The sequence below is a fragment of the Pinus tabuliformis genome, chromosome 2_1, assembly GCF_031772625.1.
Source record: "Pinus tabuliformis cultivar Carrire ecotype Pingquan chromosome 2_1, CPIR1, whole genome shotgun sequence".
NCBI classification, from domain to species: Eukaryota; Viridiplantae; Streptophyta; class Pinopsida; order Pinales; family Pinaceae; genus Pinus; species Pinus tabuliformis.
The window spans coordinates 361931414-361954809 of record NC_142299.1 but is presented as its reverse complement, the minus strand read 5'-3'; positions in this window follow the sequence as shown (position 1 = coordinate 361954809).

Genomic DNA, 23396 nt, shown 5'->3' with positions numbered 1-23396 from the left:
GGGTCCACGCACTCAGCTGTGGACTCTACTAGGCCTCTGCGCACTCAGCTGCAGAGCCTCTTCCTACTACACTTCAGATTCAACTCTAACCTCGAACCATGCCTTCACTATTCTATCTATTATTACCTTAGCTATCTTTACACTTAGAGCCTTACTCTATTTATACAATCCCATGGTCCACGAACCATGGGTAGGCCGACACAACTTTACATTAAATTACAATATTTTAGGGTGGACAACCCTATGACTCATCCTAGACTTTGCGCTCCGCCCTCGCAATTCACGGAGTCTTACAATACAATTGACCAAAACTTGGGCTTTGAGCCCCAAAAACATGCCGCGGGGGATCCCATGCCCAACACAAATGCTCTAGAGGCATTATAATGGTTCTTTATTTTCTCCTCATCCTTCCAGGAGTCCAAGGTGTACAACCATGTGTATCTTAGCATTGCACAATGTTGCATGCATATACCTCTAGGATCATAACAATGATATCCCATCTCACCAATCTTGAGACGCTCTAGTTCTGCAATATTTTCTTCTATTTCCTTTAAGATATTAAGGCTGCATGATCCTATTTATAGAGGGAAAATGGGCCATGGGGACTTCTTCAAATTCTACAATGATCTAGACAACCTTGTGCAAAGTTGGTAGCCAACCTCCTACATAACTACTTTATCTATCACAAACAATGGTATGAGATGTGGACGTTTATATGCTCCAAATACTCCGATGAATATTCCATGGGGTGATGCAAACCAATTTGCAACATCTGCTATAGATTCCCTAGCCTTATATTTCATGCAGGGTGCCTCTATGCCAAATATCATCTGATATGATATTGAGATGAAATGCTCAGTTATTTTTGCATAGACTCCCCTATAACAGGCTTCCCACGGTATTCTGCAGTATATGTGGATCGCATGTGTATCTTTAGTATAAGTCCAATTCCATTCCAACCCTAGAAATTCGTTCTTAGCACATATATCATCTATTAAATATGAGGACATATAAACATTTGGTTACTCACCTTGTGCCACTTTCTTCACCTTTACAACACACTTCTGCAATTACTCAGCTGTGAGGTTAGACCAATTGAAAATGATGCCTTTAGTAGCACAAGGATGAACCATGAAGACCCATTTTTCTTCAAATAATTCCGCATTCTCCCGTCCATATAGCCTACAAGACATGAACATTAAACATTTGTAAAATTTATTCAAAGCCTTGGTTCTATAAATACCATTAGGCTTCACGTGAAATTTGCTTGGCTCTTGCCACCAAGTTTTGGGGATAACCTTCATAGTTTGTCCAAAATCGACATAGAATATTGTGTTGAGATATTATTCAGGATTTGGGAGCTTATAATACATATGAAGGTCATGAGCATGATACATGGAAAATTTTTATCCCTTTTCACATATGACGATCATGCTTTGAGGGCCAATGTGTTGAAATACCCATTGTATGGTCTCTGCACAAGGCAGCACTAGATAATGGTAAGAAACCTTGTGGAATCTAGACTTCTTAACATTGATGTATACCTCTTTGTCTTCTACATATTCAAATATTTATTTCCTAGTGAATTCCTTAAATATATTTTGCCAAGTCAAAGTAATAGACTTGTCTATGAAATATGATATGTCCTTCAAGATTGGTACTTTAGGTTTGAGACTATTCACAATGCCTTCAATATTTATTTCAACTATCTCTCTCACAAGTCCTTTCCTCGTAACCGGAGGCATGCTTCCAGTAGAGGATGATACACTAATATGGTGAAGATATATGGTACCTAGAAACTGAAAATCATTCATGGGAAAATATACAAGGTTAGTCCCACAAAAACCCTACTCTGTCTCTATTTTGTGTGTGCAATTCTTATTGTGGAAAAATAGTGTGTTGGCTTTGGCGCATGTGGATATGCAGAGGCTAGAGATAAGAATAGTTTTGATTAATGATTGGAGACATGTAATGTTCTCACACAAGGTCAAGAGCACATATATGGGGTGCAAGCACATGTGCTAGAGGTAGGGGTAAATAGATTATGAGCTGAGAATGCACAATGCGCTAGCATTGGGTTAGAAAACCCATATGTTTAGCACTAGAAGGGTCCATATTGAAAGAATATTTGGGTATTGGTTCTATAATATGTGCGCGGAACTCAAAGTATGTGAGAGTCAGGGTACATAGTCGCAGATATTTCTAGAGATAAGGTCATGAGAGTTATGTCTCTGATTTGCGTCGTCTCGCCAAGTCATGAGGAGGATCATCATGGGTGCAATCACATATTATCCAACAAATATGTAAGGCTTAGGCTCTTGTGTATGCAAATGCACCACCAAGAGGCAAGAAAACCTTAAATTTTGGCTAAGTGTGGGAAGAAATGAGACAAGAGAGCACAAGGGAAATGATTAAAATGAAAACGATACATATTAACATGTATACACATCAAATTACTCAAATGAATATGAAAGGTTGCAACAGATGAATAGGTGCATGAGACAAATATGAAGAAAGAAAGTGGTGTGATGTGTTGTAGCCGCTACACCAACACCCAAAATTTTGGGCATATCTAAAAAATTTCGAGTCCCCCTCTACTTTCCTAATTCTATAATGGTTATGATCATGTTTTCAATTGGTCAATCTCCCCATGACCTATTTCTATTAAACCCTATTTTTGCTTGTGCCTTGGTGATGCATATGTATCTTGCTCCTAGTATACTAATCTTATTGATATATTAAAGTCTAGTAAGTGGTTGCCTTGATAAGATATTGAAGGCCTCATGTGCCCACAAGCTTCATCTCCCAACCACCATTACAATGAGATAAAAGCACCTCATATCAATGACCATTGGTTCACCCTAATTGTGTCTAAAGCCTTAGACACAATTGTCTTAGCCATACATCTTGAAACCCTATACTATTATAATCATGTAATCATGTGTGAGTGACCAGCCATCTTCAACTTGATCCTAATCCTTTTACTTTTCATGCCTTAACCCAAACCCGATACATGTATTTCATAGTATCCCTCATAATATTATTGCGCTGCCATATTAGAAATCATATCACACGTCAATGCCACTATGGTTTTAAAGCTCAATTGCATGTATAAATACGATTTTTTTAGAATAAAGATTTTGTTTACACATGATAAATTGACTATTTAAGGTTCCACATATTGTTTTCCAGGAATTTATTGTACATTCAAACCCTTAGCACATAAGGTTGCAAGAGGTTTATTTCACTTCATATAATATTTGCTAATTTATACATTACGTTGTGTATAATAACTTTCCAAGCCACGACATCAAACCAAATCTTAGAAATATGACACCATCGACACACCATGATGACCAAGACCTAGCAAATTTGCGCAGGGGTTGTGACTCCTAGCTACGGTGCAATGTAATGAAGTGATGAGACCTACATGTGAAAGGATGTATGTCAATACCTATAGGTGGTGTAAAGAATTGCATTAAATATCAAAGTTTGCACTCATAAGGAGCGATAGCCTTAAAGGCACTCATGAGAATCATGAATAGAGTAAGTTCGGATCATAAAAGGCATGCTTAATGATGCGGTGTGATGCAGGAATCCACTAAGAATACAAGGACAAGGATGTGTAATACAATGGCGTAGCTATGGTTGTATATTGCATATGTATTTCTTAGAGAATGTGTATCAAGAAGCCATAGAAGAATGCATTGGGAATCTTTGTGATGACTGTAACACGATGGCAGAAAGAGTGAGAAGGGAAATAACACCATGGTTTTGGAATAAGGTAGCATATTACAAACCATATAAATCATGCAACGCTACGTGAAAGAGAACGTTGAGGTCATATAGTCACTGTTGGTGCAATATATGAAGGATGGGGAAAACGTATGTGCATTCATCGTGTTGCAAACTTTGAATGACAGAGCATTGGCCATGCCATATATTAGATTATGGTAAAAAAATATCATCAACGTCATGCCATCGCCACTAGAATCATGGCAGATTGGGTAGGTGATATAAACGTTACAGTCAACAAAAGCATGTTAAATGCACCGGATAATTGATGAATGCAGCCGACGCTATAAATTTCATTGTAGCAAGCAATGAATGCTTTGATGCACGACGTGTTAGGAATCATAACTAGGCAACCATGCAATGTGAAAGGGTTGTTTGACGACTTTGTGGGGGTGCAATGTTTCTGCAAATCATTCCATAATTGAAAGAATGCATGGATTCGACTTTTGTAGTTTCGTTTCTCTCAAATTTTGTTTGACTATGTGTGAGATCTGAATCCTACTAGGCGAGGGCCCACATTGGCAGTTATTTTCTTTGGGTCACTCTCTTGGGTGGTGTAGGTATAGTGTCCAACAATTTCTCTCATGTGTTTTGCAGATTTGAGAAATGTGAAAGCGCTGTGGGAGATCACTCACCGTAAAATTGAGAGCGAGCATAAGTCACATATTTTTCATGTGACCAACTCAAAGAATATGGAATGTGGAACGATACAAATAATTTCACCATCTATAAGTTGTAACTCCAAATGTGATCTCCACAAGTCTTATTTTTCATCGGCGACCTGAGGACTTCATCTGCAACCTCTCCCATTAAGTTGCATTTTTCCACTGCGACCTCCCCCAAATCGCAGAATTGCAATTATGAGCATTAGCAATGGAACTAAGAAGTGTGCCCTACACTACAATGTGACTTCTCCTCGACTTGCATTTCCTAAATGAGACCTCCCTTACATCCATCGCACGTGATAAATACATTGAAGCATCCCCAGTTGAGAGTTAGTCTATCAATCTTCCTACAACATTCAAACCTGACACTTATAACTTTGTGCACTCAAATCTTTATCTAATTTTTGTATGTCAAGAGTTTGTGACAAAAATTGAAGAGAACAAAACATGGAGTAGAGGATTGCTCTTCTAAGTATGACAAATCACTTAAATAAAGTTACATTGGAAACATCATTAATAAATGACTTGAGTGAAATTCGACTTAAACTAAACTAAGTGAAATTGAATTAGGACATTTGGAGGGACGATTTTGACACCTAACAGGTGGTTGGAATTAGATTCTCCAACACTCCCTCTTAATTATAACCATATAAAAATTTAAGTAAGATGTTTGTTGGTTTGTCTCAGCAAGGCTTACAGTTTAAAAAATTGACTTTACTTTTCCTCTCTTCTTTTTCGAGATCTATAGCCTCTAAATTGTTTTAGCATATTCTTCTAGTTGTAGGAATCAAATTTCATTTTCTTCAGTGGTTGGTGCAGGTCTTCCATCATTCCAAGTTGTCTAAGCAAGTCCTGGACTTCTTCTAAAAACGACTTGTATGTGGGTTGCTCCCACATATTATCTTCTGTAGTGCGCTTTTCATCATCAATCTGCTGCAAGATAAGATCATAATACAATTTCATCTCTTCAGGACTTCAATACTTGAAAAATTCATTAATTTCTTCATCGTGCATGTTGTCTTCAACATTCATTTCTGCAGAGTCTATGCAAGCTTCATTTAGACATGGTGTTGCAAGCCATGCTTCAAGGAAATTTAACTTTTTTCATAATCATTTTGTGTACCGGCACACTATAAATCAATGTTAGAATTAAAATTATTTGCAGAACCACATTGGTTATGGACCTTCTGCTCTGCCATGAGAGCTTTCTCTTGTTGCACTTCTTTTTCTACCTCCTTTTTTGTTTTTGTTTTCTCTTTGTGGGATTTCTTGTTTGTCTCTGCCTCTACCTCTGTCTCTTCCACTTGGTTTTCATATTCAAGTGGGATTATCTCACCAAATAGCATCATGTCAATATTTCATCATTAGCCAATAATTCTTCATCAAAATTTACATTAGCAATATTAATTGTTGGATTCACTATTGCATTGACTACTCCAGTAGTTTCATTGTCCTCAACAAATTTTGTTGCTGGATTCCTCAAATTTTTATCAGCGAGCTCTATTGTTGGATTAATCAAATTTTCATCAGCAAGCTTTGTTGCTAGAATCACCAAATCTTCATCCACTTGTGGTTGTGTGCACAATGGGGTTCACGAGCATCTATGTTCTCCTTCTCTACTATTTTTGCAACTTCTTTACCAACATCATCCACTTGTGGCTAAGCACAGTGAGATTTAACAAGATTTTCATCTCATTATAGATTTAATGCTATAAATCCACCTTCACCTTCAACTTCAATGCTCCCCCTTACACCAAAACTCTTCTCAAAGGTATCCCATGCCTCCTTGGTTGTCTTAGAGTCTAAAATTAGGGGAAGAATGTTGTCATCTACAAATTATTTTGTGCATGTCAATGCAAAGGCATCATTTTGCCTTTTGGTTTCCAAATCTTTCAAAAAAACTTCACACATCTTAATTATTGCTTCAACTTTCTTAGCTTTTTCTATTTGTTCATAATCTTTTCACATAGGTTAAACACTACAAGCCCCAACTGTTTTTACTTTATCATGACTTTCCTTTTTAAAAAAACGCTTCACTTCTCTGTAGAGAAAATCCCTCTTATTTTTATTTGAAAAACAATATTTCAATTTTCACGCTTGATTTCATAAGATCCTATTTTAAAACAAAGTTGAATGTCTTTTGGGTTTGAAAAGAACAATGCCCTTTTTAAAAAATTATACAAGCTTTTTTAAAAACACTTTCGAGTTCCAACTAAGACCTCGAAGTCTTTTCGAAGAAGCAACAAAAGTATTCTAAAACCAAATACATGAACACTTTTATAATAACACGCTAAAAGCCCTTTTAAGTAATCCCGTAATATTTTATATATATATATATATATATATATATATATATATTTATTTATTTATTTATTTATTTATTTATTTATTGAAAATGATACTCTTCATAAAAATATAACTCTTTAAACTACTCATTTTTAAAATAAAAATGAAGTCCACTTTTCTCAAATATGAAACTTACGATTATGAATTTTGGTGGTTCTTGTTGCTGGGACGCTATAACGCAGCTGCCCTTAGCTCTATCTCGCGTCACTTGGAAAATGGTGTGTTGATTAACGCAATATTTTCCACTGGAGTTGAGCATTAGTAACGTCTAACGTGAATGTTTAGAGTGATCACTTCGCTCACAATGATGCTTTCACAGGGAGTTTTATGCAAACTAGCTTATTTTCTCTTTTGTTACTCTCACGGAGTTTTACGCATACTAAGCTATGATACCATGATAAAAATTGAAGAGAACAAAAAAAGGAGCACTGCTCTTCTGAGTATTACAAATCACTTAAATAAGATTACATTGGAAACATCATTAATAAATGGCTCGAGTGAAACTTGACTTAAACTAGAATAAGTGAAACTGAACTAAGACACTTGGAGGGACGGTTTTGACATCTAACAGGTGATTGGAATTAGATTCTCCAACAGTTTGGACCTATGTTTACTACAAGTTCCTTTTGAATTATATATGATATTTGTATCAACCATCCAAGGATGTGTTCTTTAAATCGTTCTTTGCATTCATCGATGGGTATGAACATATTCATTTGAAGGGGAGATCATATGCCTAATGTGGAAAAAACCATGTGGTATGCCAGTGAAAAATATTTCCCTTACTTGTTCCTCATGTTTTGTTCCAAAGGGAAGGTTGGCTAGTAGTTGCAATTCACTTTTGTAGCCATCGAAAATGAGATGCAACCTCCTTCTTTCATAAGATTTGTGACCAGGCTATGTATTCACGGGTCGCAAGTCGTAGATACATTTTTCAGTGCCCTATCTCGTGAACTTGTGACACCTACTACTTCTTAAAAGTGCAACTTGCATTGCAAATTGGTGATGTGACTTACTAAGATCGCAAATCACACAAACAATAACCAACTGCAATAGAGTTTGAAATCACAACCTACTCTGGAGTTTAACTTGCAATCAAACCTAAATATTGTGACCAGCACTATGGAGAAGTATGTGACTACAAGAGTTTTAGTTTTCCAAAATCACAAGTTTCACCCCCAATCCTCTCTGACTTGCTACTTCAACATGTAATGTTAGACATGCTAATAATAAAGCTAATTTGTCACCAGCAAATGATAAATAGTAATTTGATTGTGGGAGGTGTCAATTGGTTGATCTGACTATTGGGAATTTTTTTTTTGTGAATGCATATACAAGGTGGTCTTTTACTTCACATTTATATGAAGCTTGATGTCATTGGTAAACACAGGAGCAACATTAAGACTACCCTAGTAGAGTTGGGAGTAACACTTAGTAACGCTACATTTAAATTTAATAAGAAATGGTCTCACAGGCATGCTTGTGCAACATGTTCCCTTTGTCAAAGGTGTTGCAACTAAGAGGTTAAAACATGTATACACCGACTCCCCATTCTATTCCTAGTCATAAGATTAGTTTCATTGGTAAATAATGCAACAATTAGTGGGAAGAGTGTTTACAAGATAGTCATTTGATAACTAAAGGATCATAATTGTTGAAATTTTTTTTGCAAGGGTGAGTGATTTTGACCAACAATATCATTGGGTATCTTAACTGACATCAATGTTTCCTAAGGTTTAATCAAGACATCAAAGGATCTCTCGAAATTAAAATACAATGGAAAAAACTAACACACATTTCACCCATGGATATATTACAAATTTTATTTTTCACTCGGCAATTGGGCTTCAACCCAAGGCCTAAATCATTAGCCGAATTCAAGAAGTGCACTTCTGGTCAAAAGATATCGACTTTCCTCTATAATGATCGTACATGGACCACTTACATTAATGATATTGTGGTGTAGGAAGGGACTATACAAGCGTCCAAATTAGTTTCTCGCTTTTGATCAACTGGTTTTGTTTCTAATATTATTCTTTATCTATAAATGTGTTTGACCAATGTGGTTTTCTTGCAAGTAAATAAGAGGTAATGAGAATGGAGGATAAAATCAAGTTGAAAGCTACATAACTAGGGTTTCACCCAACATGCAAATTGGCTCCATGTAGCTACCCAAGCCACCGAGTCAACTTTGATAGTGGGTGCAATAGCAAGAAGTGGTGAGTAAATGACCACCACAACCCTATTCATCAGTCCATGAAAGCTTCCATTACATTATAACAACATTGGCAATAAGTGCTCTATGGTTTCAAATGACCTTATTTATTCTCCCCTTGTCTTCTCCTATTATAATGTAAATGATTCTTATCATGGTGCTAACATCTACGAGAAGATTAATTGAGCATGTAATAGTCATTAGACATGGGAGATATGTGAGGAAGTTAAAGAGTCATGAAGGTAGGGGGAAGGTCATGGTAGGTGAACAATCACCTCATTTTTATAAGTATACCCTAATGTCTCATTTGAGCATAATTTTAGCACTTGAGCTAGGCTAGCTTTAGGTAGTTGGTATGTACTTGAAGAGCTAGAGGCACTCAACTCTTAGTAGCTAGTAGGTGAGTTGTGGTGAGGCTAAGTTTTTTCTTTGAGAGATGGAATGAGTAGCCCATGTTCCACTATTGGGATTGACTATTTTAGGACTTGTACTTGTATTTTTAGCAACATTAGTAAGAATTTTTATGAATTTTTATGATGGTTGTATTGCCTTTCTTATATTTCCATCATGTTTGTATGTGTGCTTTCATGTGGGCATATGTTGATCAACTCATTCTTAGATTATAAATTTCATGTCCGTTTTGAATTTGTGCTTACTTATTCCATGCAATGTTGGTAACATGTTGTGAAATAATTTCCATCTAACCTCTAGCATGTTCCTTTTCAAGTATGTCTGATATGATTTTATCTCACTAGTCCTTCTCATGGAATGCTTCTTCTTCTTCTTCTTCTTCTTCTTACTTTTATGTTCCTTGTTCTACAATTTGTTAATCTTGGGTTGACCTTATTCCCTCTATCTCGAACTTTCATTCTTGTCCTCACTATAACATCTCCTCATTTGATAGCCAAGAGCGAAACCGACATGATGGCAGTTGGGCCTACATACCGGATGGGGCTCCTATCCCAAACGATGTGAGGTATAATTGGGACTTTACACTTGGGAGACCCCCTAGCTATTGGCAGTACATTCTAGCCTTCCAATAAATATTCGATGCTAGAAAGAGGGAAAGATGACAAGTTGAACCCAAGGAGCCTTTATTAAATATCATATCTTGAAATATCTCCTCCCCAAATATTTATTCCTGGTTGTTTTTCTAAAAACATTAATCTTTCAGTTCCTGCGAAAATATTTTATCACTTCTCACAATTTAAGTTTGATGGTGAGGGTCAATCTATCCTCATTTTTAATATAAGAAGAGTCTCATGTTTTAAATTTCAAATATGATCAGATTAGTGGCTTTAGTGATTTTCATCATATTGACAACATATTCACTAATATCCTTGATGATTGTTGTTCATATACACTTGTTGATCTCACTAAGCCACCACAATTTAATGATCAATCTTCTAAAGGGTAAAGGACTCGTCACAAAGTTAAGGCACTTCATCTTCTGCTGATGGTTATGTTAGATTCTCATGATCCTTATGAGATCCATAAACTAGGTCAAATTAGGGTTTCCTCATGTGATTCCCCTCTTAGCGCCACCTCGCCCAATGAAAGCTCATTTTTGAAAGACTCTGAGATGCATCACTCTTTGTACATTGATTTGTTTGTTGAAGAGAGTACATCAACCATTATTTCAAATCCTTCTAATTCTCACCTAGCTAGTGTACATTCTGATCAAGTACAAGCTAGTGTTGTCTTACATTCTACTATGTGCGAGAGAAGAAATCACATGACTAATCTCTTTCTAGAGACTAATTCACTTGATCGTCTTCATCTTGGAAATCATAAGAACATGATATTTTAAACTGCCAATTTGTCAGTGTTCGAACATCTGATCAAACCAATGATATATCTAACAATTATTTTGATGACACTATTAATGATGACCACATGCATCCATCCGTTGATCTTACGAAACCAACGATATTCAATGCTCTACCATATGAGGGTTCAAAGGTTTGTTACGATGATGAGGCACTTCAACTTCCATTGATGTTTATGCCAGATTCTCGTTCCTTTAACAAAATCCATGAAGATGATCAAATTAGGGTTTTTGAAATTAGGGTTTCTCGTGAAAGCTCATTTTTCGGAGATTTTAGGGTTTCAAGTTGGTCATCTTGAATATCATGATAGGATTGTTGACTAGCTTAAAAAATCTTATCTGGCAAATTTCTTTGCAAGAATATGATATCTCGTCTCTCTTGTGCTTGATTTAGGGTTAAACATAAACGAATACATATTTTGGATTCATGCTTAGCATTTTCAAGTTTATCAATTTGTTTATCAAGATAGAATTGTGGCTTAGTTGGAACAATATTTTTTGTCACGCTTTCCTGCCAACATACATGATCTGCTTTCTCTTGTGCATGTTTTATAGGTACACATTTTTTCTTTTGCACAATTATTTATACTGGTTCTAATTGTTGACACCTTTATCTTTGTAGGCCAGGAACTGCTTTGGTCGTTGCATTGGAAGTTTTACTTCACATGACCCAATATCCTCTATGGTTAAATTAGGGTTTTAGGTCTAAACTAGTTACCGTTTAGGGTTTTATTCCTAGTTTGTTAATTCATGTTTTATTTTTAATCTTATTATGGTGTGATTATTTTAGGTTTACGCTGGTTATGGTTTGGTCATGATTTTGTTGTATGTTCTTTATTGTAGGTAGTTTAGTTTGATGAATGGAATTATGCATTTAGCTTGCATTCATCTTCCTACATTACTCTTCGCTACATTGCATTTATGAATAATTTGCGTAAGCATTGCATGGCTCTTTTATTGTAGTTAGTTTATTTTGCATTGCACCGCATTTTTCTTCTGTATTGTACATGGCTTCTTTCATTTCATTTCATCATGCATTCACTTTTCACTTAACATTTCTTTTGTTTATTGTTGACCGAGCATTGCATTTTTTATCCATGTTGCATGACACATTGTTAGGTTCCTATAATACTAGTGTACCCCCTTATTTTTATTATTAGTGTAGCCCCCTATTGTTATTGTTGTGCCCACATATCCCCCATGTCATTATTGTTGTGCATATTTAATCCCACTATTGTTATTGTTGCGCCCTTACATTATTATTGTTATACAGGCTCTGATTATATTGTAACCCCTTAGACTCCTATATATACCAAGGAGGTATTATCATTTTTATAATCCAAGATTTGTTCATTTATGTAATGTATAGGAGGTTTCCTCCTCGGAGAGGATAATTTTTAGGTCATTGATCTATCTTTTCTTTTTTTTGTGAGTTGGTTGCATAACATTTGGTATCACAACTTTGGATTCTAGGGTTTTGCTGCTTCAAACAAGTCATATTGGAATTTTTGCTGTAAAGTTTTGTCTACGAGGCTTAAGAAGCTAAAATTTATACCACACAGAGTAGAAATCTTGGTGAATTTTGTGTAGAAATTTCAGATCTTTGTTCATTATAGTTTTTTAGATATGGTCCGATTAAGTTAGTGTTTTTGCAAGATCCAAAATTCAATCTCAAATAGGTGACGTAGGGAAAATTGGCATAACTATCTCTTTGAGCATTGGATTTGAACTTCGTAAAAGGTGACTGAAATTTCATAAACTTTAGTTTTTCTTGTATCACTTTCAAGGTTGAAGGTCAAAACAGTGACACGTGGCATTCTGTATAAGTTTGCTCTACCAAACTAGTCTATAATCAGGTCATCGTGGGATATTGGACATAATTCTTTCTTGGAGAACCCAATCTTAGTATGACTTGTGGGGTTGTAAAGAAGACTTGGAGGGATACCATAGGACAAAATTTCAAACCTTGGAGATCAGAAATCACAGAGATATAATAGTTTCAATATCAAGCCCCTAAAAAGTAAGAAAGAGGTGTGTAATTTTTTTAAATTTTGCATAACTTTTGTTTGAAAAATAATTTTGAAGTGATTCAAAGGGAATAGTGAAGCATATATATCATTTTTTGATTCCAAAATTCCTCAAAAAAAAAAAAAATGGACACCACACCTAGTAAGCAACCATAAATCTCTTCTATGACGCATGAAGAAGAGGAAGAAATTATGAGACCCATTGCAATAAATTTCGCTCTCGCAAAATTAAAAAAAGATGAATTCAAATCCATGATGAATGTTAAGATAGAAGGTATAAAAGGGGACATGGTAATTTTGAATGATGGTTTAAAAGCAAACATGGAAGAAATGATGAATGTCAAGATAGAAGGGTTGAAGGAAGGTTTGCAAAGTTGCTAGAATAAAGGCTTCCTAGTGGTGACAAGGTAATCCATGAAAATCATGATGAGGACAAAAGGAATATGAATTGTGATTTTAGAGACTCCAACATTGTGTTTAATAACCATAATTTTCCAAAGATAGATATAAGTAATTTTGATGGCAAGGATCTGGTAACATGGATACTATAGATGGAGTAATATTTTTACCTTCATGATGTGCAACACACATAAAAGGTACACATTGCATAAGTTTATATTTAGAACCCAAATAGTTTGTATGGTATCGATGACCTTGTTCTCATAAACTACTTGTCACCTGGTCAATTTTCATGGAGGAAATGATAGAACATTATGAGGATACATTGCATCGGGCGCAGCAGGAGGGCTGGTTTCCCCCCCTGTTGGGGTGTTCACAGGGGGGGCGGTAGCCCCCCTGCACGCGGTCCGAGGCAACACCCCAGGAAAAGTTTTATGGGCCCTATATTAGGTGGGTGGACCTAACTATGGTTTTCTGCATGGATTTCGCACATGGTTTTCGGCATGATGGTTTTCTGTCCATGGTATTTTGTAGATCCGATCAAGGGAACTACGGTCATGTTCTAATCCAGGGCTAATGGATTAGGGTTTATGGATGCTTCAGAATGTATATATATGTATTGTAACATTGAAAGGAATATAATGAAAAATCAATCTAGTAGTCTTGGTTTTGGTATGCAGGGGAAAATCTCTGTGTATATTTGTTCTATGTTTTATTCTCTTGCTATTGTTTATTTTATGTTTTTTAGAATTCGTATGTAGGTAATTTCTTTACAGGGTTAAAACCTACATTTGGTATCAGAGTTGTTTTGGCTTCAAGGGGACGCCTTTGCTGTTGAGGGTTTTTTCTCGGGTCTGTGGTATACCCTGTTTAGTGCGAGTTCTACAGAATCATTTCTTGTGGTGAAATAACATGGCAAGCAGTGGAAAGATAGAGATAGAGAAATTTAATGGTCAGATTTTTGAGTTTTGGAAACTCAAGATGGAGGATCTGTTGGTGGATAAAGATCAGTAGATCGCGGTAGATCCAGGTACTAAACCAACAACAATGTTAGTTGAAGACTAAGCGAAGCTGGATCAGAAGGAAAAGAGCACAATACGATTGCATGTATCAAATTTAGTATTGTTGAATGCATCAAGGGAAGCTTCAACAAAGGCTTTGTGGGACAAGTTAGGGACTTTGTACTAATCTAAGTTTCAGGTGAATAAATTGTTCTTACAGAAAAAGTTGTATACCCTGAGGATGAAATATGGAGACTCAGTGATAGAGCATATGAATGCCTTTAATACTATGGTAATCCAGTTATTATCTCTTGATATTAAAATTTCATATGAATATAAGTGCATCAGTTTGTTGTGTTCTCTACGAGATTCGTGGAATAGTTTTGTTGTTGCAATAGGTACAATGCAACTGCCTTGCAGTTTGATGAAATAGTCTCATCCTTGTTGTCGGAGGAGATGAGACAGAAAAATATGGAGGGCCATAATAGTGATGTCTTGTTTGTACAAGGATAGTCCTAGAATAGAAACAAAAATAATTCCTCGAGTGGGAGATCTAAATCTAGAGGGAAATCTAAATCTAGAGGAAAACCTGTAAATATGTGCTGGAAATGCAGAAAGGAAGGGCACTTCGAAAGGGACTGTAAATCTAAAGCTCTTGAGAAAGGAAAGGGATATGATGATGCTTTTTATGTAGAGGCGAAAACCACCTTAGATGAAGGTGGGGATGTGTACTTGGCTTCTTATTCAAGTGAACATGTCGATCAAAAGGCATAGTTGATTGACTCAGGTGCATCCTTTCACTTCACTCCCCATAGAGAGTGGTTCTGCGAGTATGAGAAATATGATGCCGGTGATGTCTTCTTAGGGGATGACAGGAAGGCTAGAATCATTGGTTGTGGAAAAGTCAAGTTGAAGTTGCAAGGTGGAAGGATTAGAACACTTATGGGTGTTCTGCATATTCGTGCATTGGCTGAATTTGATTTATGTAAGCAAGATGGATGATGGAGGTGTAAAAATAGTGTTCAAGAAATGTAACTGAAAGATGGTTCAGGGAGAACTAGTATTGATGTGGGGAGTTCGGATTTGAACTCTGTACAAGCTTCAGGGTAGCACTATTATTGATGTGTGCAACAGTTCTGTGGCTCCTGAAAGTGGAGCAGAAAATCTAGTGGTCTCTGGAGAAAATACCATGCAATGACATTAAAGGCTTGGACATATGAGAGAGGAGGGCCTTTGAATACTTCATGGTAATGGTATGGTAGAAGGTATGTCTAATTTCTATCTAGATTTTGATTTATATGAAAATTGTGTATATGGGAAGTAGAATCGGGTGAGTTTCCCCTATGGTGCTAAGAGAACCAAATGAATATTAGAGCTTGTGCACTGTGATGTGTTTGGACCTGTGTCAGTTCCATCACTGGGTAAGGTTTTGTACTATGTATCATTCATATATGACTTCTCAAGGAGTACATGGATATATTTCCTTGGGAAGAAATCTAAAGTCTTTGACATGTTTAAAGAATTTAAGGCTCTAGTGGAAAACTAGACAAATAAGAAGATAAAGGTGTTGAGGACAAATAATGGTGGAGAGTTTTGCAAGAAGGAATTTGAAGAGTTTTGTAAGAAGTGTGGTATAGCACAGTAGAATACTACTCCATACACACCTCAACAAAATGGAGTTTCAGAAAGAATGAACAGGACATTGATGGAAAAGGCAAGAAGCATGATCTGTGGTATCAGGCTAGGACAAGAATTCTGGGTAGAGACAGTGGAGATTGCATGTTACCTGGTCAACCGATCTCCTTTATCAACGTTGGAGGATAAGACTCCACAAGAGGTATGGATTGGTAAGAAACCTTATCTTTCACATCTGAGGGTATTTTGATGTGATGCATATGTACATGTTCCAAAGGAGAAAAGAACAAAGTTGGATAGTAAATCTGAAAAATGCATCTTTATTTGGTACAAGGATGGTTTAAAATTTTATAAGCTTTGGAACCCAAAACAAGGACTATTGTGTACAGTCGAGATGTGGTGTTTAGAAAGGTGAAACATGTTATTAAACGTGAAGTCCTACCAAAGGAACCTAAGAAGATAGAGTTTGATCTAAAGGAGGAAGAATCAGACTCTACAGTAGAAGAGGTATCTAAGGATGAAGAGCCACAATCTCCAGCTGTGAGAAGATCAGTTCAAGAAAGAAGGAAACCAGAAAGGTATAGTTTATCTGCATTCTGTTCAAATTTTTCTTTATCTATTACCGATGATGATCCCATACTGTGAGGGAAGTAGTAGATTCAGAGGATGGAAAACTCTGGAAAGAGGCCATGGTTGATGAAATGGCATCTTTGCACAAAAATGAGGCTTGGGATCTGGTGGAGTTTTCATCTGGAAGGACACCCATTGGCATCAAATGAGTGTTTAAAAAGAAGATGAATGCTGAGGGAAAGGTGGAGAAATACAAAGCTCGATTGGTAACAAAAGGTTATTCCCAAGTGCCGAGAATTGATTTTGGTGATATTTTATCTCTTGTTTCCAAAATAACTTCTGTTATATTACATTTATTTGTTGTTGCTGCTTTTGATTTTGAGGTAGAACAGATGGATGTGAAGACGTCGTTTCTTCACGGGGATCTGGAAGAAGAGATCTACATGAAGCAACCCGAAGGCTTTACGGTGAAGGGTAAGAAAGAACTAGTATGCAAGTTAAAAAAGTCTCTGTATGTTTTAAAATAGTCACCAAGGATGTGGTACCAGAAATTTGATACATTTATACAGAGACCTGGCTTAACCAGAAGAAAAACAAATCACTGTGTGTATTTTAAATTAATTGATGACCGTGTTATTTATGTGGTCTTGTATGTGGATGATATGTTTTTGGTTGGAAATGACAAAGAATTTATCTAAGATTTGAAGACCCAATTGTCCTCCAAATTTGACATGAAACACCTTAATGCTACAAACTATATTTTGGGCATGGAAATTAAACGAGATCGGGCAAAGAGGAAGCTTTGGTTAAACCAGAGGAAGTATGACGAGACAATATTACAGAGGTTTAATATGAAGGATAGTAAAACAATGAAGGTTCTTATTCCTATAGGTGTAAAGTTATCTATTGAATAGTATCCCAAGGCACTGTAAGTTTTAATCCCATACAAAAATTACCTGCATACGAATTCTAAAAACATAAAATCAAAAATGGTGAGAGCATAAAACATAAAACATACATACATATAGATTTTCCCATGGATCCAAAAACTGGGATTACCAAATTGATATTTCATTATGTTCCTTTCAATGTTACAATACATATATATACATGTCGAACCATTCATAAACCCCAATGCATTAACCCAGGATTAGAACATAACCATAGTTCCCTTGACTGGATCTAAAAAATACCATGGAGAGAAAACCATCATGCCTAAAACCATGTGTGAAATCCATGCACAAAACCATAGGTAGGTCCACCCAACTAATATAGGGTCCAAAAAAAATTTCCCAACCCAACATTCTCCAACTTGTTGTTTTCTTTCCACAGTGGGCCACATGAGAGCTTAGTCATTGATCCAGCCCTGCAACACCCATTGTTTCTCTACACCAAGATAACTTCTCAGTTCTCACAGACTTTGTCAACGCATCTGCAGTATTCTAGAAAGTGTCAACCTTTACCAGCAACACCTTTTTGTCCTCAACCATATCCCTCACAAAGTGATATTGAACATCAATGTGCTTTGTTTTTGAATAATAAGCAGGGTTCTTTGCCAAGAAAATTGAACTTTGGTTGGCACAGTCTATCCTTGTAGCTCGTTGTACTAACCCCATACTTAAACACAATCTCTGCAACCAAAATGCTTCCTTGCTTGCATGAGTAGCTGCCATGTATTGTGCCTCTATCGTTGAAAGTGGAACTATACACTGTCTCTTACTCATCCAATTGACTGCACCTCCAAACAGGTTAAACACATACCCACTTGTAGATCTTCTATAATCTAGATCTCCAACCCAATTTACATCAACAAAGCCACGAATGTCCGAAACTCTGTCCAACTTGGTCTTCCTTGGTAGCACAAACCATAATCACTAGTGCCACACAAATACCTGAAAAACCATTTCATTGTTGTCCAATGCTCCTGCCTTGGTTTTAACATAAACCTGCTCAATACTCCCACTGCATGTGCAATGTCTCATCTAGTATAGACCATTTCATACATAAGGCTATCGACTACACTTGCATATGGAACACTGGACATGTCCTCTTCTTCTTCTTGTGTCTTGGGACACTGTTCAGTACATAACTTTACACCTACACGAATAGGAACCTTAACCGATTTACTATCCTGCATTTTAAACCTTTGTATTATTGTCTCGACATACTTCTTCTGGTTTAACGAAAGCATCCTCTTTTCCCTATCTTGTTTAATTTCTATGCTTAAAATATAGTTTGCAGCACCTAGATCGTTCATGTCAAATTTGGAGGACAATTGGGTCTTCAAATCCTAGATAATTTCTTTATCACTTCCAACCAACAACATATCATCCACATACAAGAACAGATAAATGACACGGTCACCAATTAATTTTGAAATACACACAGTGATCTGCTTTTCTTCTGGTGAAGCCAAGTCCCCATATAAATGTATCAAATTTCTGATACCACATCCTTGGTGACTGTTTTAACCCATACAAAGACTTTTTAACTTGCATACCAGTTCTTTCTTACCCTTCACCGCAAATCCTTCAGGTTGCTTCATGTAGATCTCTTCTTCCAAATCCCTATGAAGAAATGTTGTCTTCACATCCATTTGTTCTACCTCAAAATCAAAAGCAACAACAACAGACAAAAGTAATCTAATAGAAGCTACCTTGGCAACATGAGAAAAAATATCACCAAAATCAATTCCCAGCATTCATGAGAAGCTACCTTTCCTTTTTCATTCATCTTCTTCTTGAACACCCATTTGCTGCCAATGGGTTTCCTTTTAGCCGACAACTCTACCAAATCCCAAGCCTCATTTTTGTGCAAAGTGCCATCTTGTCCACCGTGGCCTATTTCCATAATTTTCAATCCTCTCAATCTACTGCTTGCCTCACATTTCTTTGATCATAATCAATAATAGATAAAGTAAAATTTGAATAGAAAGCAGATGGACTATCCCTTTCTAGCTACCTTTTTTTCGAACTGATCTTCTCATAGTCGGAGTTTGTGGCTCTTCATCTTCTGATTCCTCTTCTACTGCAGAGTCTGATTCTTCCTCGTTTAGATCAAACTATATCTTCTCAGGTTCCTTTGGTAGGACTTAGTGTTTAATAACATCTTTCACTTCTCTAAACACCACATCTCGGTTGTACACAACCTTCCTTGTTTTCAGTTCCAAAGCTTATAACCTTTAAACCATCCTTATATCCAATAAAGATGCACTTTTCAAATTGACTATCCAGATTTGTTCTTTTATCCTTTGGAACATGTACATATGCATCACATCCAAATACCCTTATATATGAAAGAGAAGGTTTCTTACCAGTCCATACCTCTTGTGGAGTCTTATCCTCCAATGATGATGAAGGTGATATGTTGACTATGTAACATGCAGTCTCCATCGCCTCTGCTCAGAATTCCTATCCTAACTCGACACCACTGTCCATGATTCTTGCCCTTTCCATCAACGTCTTGTTCATTCTTTCTATAACTCCATTTTGTTCAGGTGTGTTAAGTTATGGTATGTTCTATGCTTATAACAGTTTACTTCTTTTTCTTATTATATTCCACCGATTAGCAATCACATGTACATAAAGTAAAGTGCAGATAGAACATTAAACGATCGACAGAAAACAAGCCAAGACAAGAGACACAAGATGTGGCGGCTAGCCAGGGACAAACCCCACAATGTGTGGGGAAACCCTTTGATCAAATCTTCTTTTATCTTCAATAATTCAGCAGAGAGAAATAGTACAATAAATTTGATTCATATCAGCAGTAGCAAACCCTAGATCAGTAGCATCAGCATTAGTAGCTTCATTATCAAACTAGGGTAGACCATATCTCACAAACCGATCGTCGGATTGACTTCATTCCACCACCAAAAGTTTCGGCTTCCAGAGGAGGTTCAGATGAACCTACAGCACAGTTCAGATGAGGAGATCTTCTAGGCCACGCAAGTCAATCTTTAATTCTGCAGTTGCAGCTTCAGTTTCAGCAGTTTCCGGCTTCAAACTAGGGCAGTCGATATCTTGCAAACTGTTCGTCAGATTGACTTCATTCCACCACCAAAAGTTGCGGCTTTCAAAGGAGATTCAGATGAACCTATGGCGTAGTTCAGATGAGGAGATCTTCTAGGCCACGCAAGTCAATCTTTACTTCTGCAGTTGCAGCTTCAGTTTCAGCAGTTTCCGGCTTCAAACTAGGGCAGTCGATATCTTGCAAACCGTTCGTCGGATTGACTTCATTCCACCACCAAAAGTTGCGGCTTTCAAAGGAGATTCAGATGAACCTATAGCTCAGTTCCAAAGAGGAGATATTCTAGGCCACGCAAGTCAATCTTTACTTCTGCAGTTGCAGCTTCAAATTCAACAGCTTCCGACTTCACATGTGAGAGAGAGAGACCCATTTCAGTGCAGTAGAGAAGAGACTCATATCTGCGCAGTAGAGAGAGAGAGATGTGATGAGATGAGTGAGTCCAAATGAGGAAAATTCCTCTTATATTTATACACAACGTTGGTGGGTGAATAGATGCGACTGTTGGGCTTCTGAGCCTACATGAGTTGTAGGTCGGCTTGATAATAATTCCATAATCAAAATAAATTCATATCTCCATGAATACTTATCGGAATTGGATGATCTTTATATCAATCCTACACCTCTCAACGAGAGGAATCTAATAAAAATATTATTAGTCATGAATAAGATGACACACATGAAGTTTTGCCCTGGTTGCCAATTTTAACACTCCCTCTCAACCATGGAGAACTTCATCTGCAATTTGTCTATCGGTCGTTACTATTCATCCATCAAATGCACTTCCTTGTACAGCCTGACCCTTGCCCTGCTCTGCTCTATTTTGCCTGTTTTGCTTTGTCTTTTTCTGCCCTGCACTGATCTGTACTGTTTTGTTCTGTTCTGCTCTACTCTTGCATTGTTCTGTTCTACTCTGCTTTTGTCCGAATTATGAAGAAGAAGAAATGATCGAGGATGTATCATACTGACTCAAAGTCAGTCTCAGAGTATGTACCACTGGTCCCAGACCAGTCTCAACCAACCCAAAGTCAGCGTCATAGTGAGTACAACTCCAATGGTCCCAGACCAATATCATCCTCCACTGACTCAAAGTCAGTCTCAGAGTATGTACCACTGATTCCAGACCAGTCTCAACCGACCCGAAGTCAGCGTCATAGTATGGTACAACTCCTACCACTGGTCCCAGACCAGTATCATTGATCCCAGATCAATGGAGGTCATCCTAGCGTAGGGAGTACGGTAGTTACAACGATGCGTCCATCGGTACTACTATGGTCAAAAACTTCATTTCCCTGCTCATTGATCAGATGAGAGGTACTTCCCATGAGTCCCAGACTGCATGGCTAGGATGCCTCGACAGGAGAACTAATCAATCCTGTCCTCACAGGAGAACACATCAATCCTGCTACAATTGCCATGGAGAACCCATCAATCAAGGCCTCATAGGAGAACACATCAATCCTGCTACAATTGCCATGGAAAACACATCAATCCAGGCTGCCATGGAGAACACATCAATCCAGGCCTCACAGGAGAACACATCAATCCTGCTACATAGGAGAGCGAATCATCCTGTTCCACAAGAGAGCGAATCATCTTGTCCCACAAGAGAGCGAATCATCTTGTTCCAGTGTGCACCACCAGGGGAGGGTGAGTCACCCTGTGGTCGTATGTTGTTCCAGTAAGAACTGCAAGCCCTCAGAGCTCCCAGAGCTCAATGTATGCAACATGTAGGACCCTTGTACAAGGGTTTCTTGTCGACTCCAAGTCGTTTGGGAAAATCACAAATTAGATCTTTCCTCGGGGCTTTGACAAGGTGTATCAACCTGTACATCATCTTAATGCGATGGAGCCTCCTTGCTCATCAACTTATCATATCCCAGATGATGTCTATCTGCTGGAGCAATCGACGAATACGGGATTCCTCAATAATCGAATCCCACCTCTGGTTGTTATAGAGAATCACAATGGTATCTAATGTAAATCCAAACAGCTCACTGAAGAGCTTTCGTAACCAGACTGCCTCACACGAGGTCATGCTAGCAGCAATATATTCTGCTTCGGCGGTGCTCAAAGCCACCGACTTCTGCTTCCTGCTCATCCAGGATATCGAAGCAGATCCCAAGGTGAAACAACACCTCGAAGTGCTCTTACAGTCCACCACATTGCCTGCCCAATCAGCATCAGTATATCCAAGTAGTCTTACATCTCTAGCAGTGTATCTTAACCCATTGTACCACGAAGATATCTCAGAAGATTCTTGGCATCAATCCAGTGAGGCTCAACCAAATATGAGCTCACAATCCTAACTGCAAAACATATGTTCGGATGGAGGTTCTCCAAGAACATCAATGTGAATGAGTTTATGAAACTCAGAGGCATTTCCCAAGTCTAGTCCAACATCACTACCATATAACTTCTAAAAGTTAAGATCCTCGAGGTAGTCACAGGCTTGCAGTCCATCATACCAAATATTTCCAATATCTTTACCACATATTTTCCTTGAGATAGGAAAATTTCCCTTGGCTTCTGCCATACTTCAATTCCTAGGAAGTAGTGCATCAGTCCTAGGTCCTTCATTTCAAATTCAGAAGCCAGCTCCCTCTTACATTTGTGAATGAGAGGGTCTGTACCTGTTAGAAAGAGGTCATCCACATACAACACCAGTATGAGAGGCTTGTCATCTTCAACCTTAAAGTAAAGGTTAGGATCGGCTTCACTCCTAGTGAATCCCAGCTTCATCAAATAGCTATCGATCCTCTCATACCATGCTCGGGGTGCTTGCTTCAGCCCATAGAGAGCTCTCTTCAACCTACATACATGAGATTTTTGATCATAAATCTCAAATCCTTTGGGTTGCTCCACGTAGACCTCTTCTTTGATCGAGCC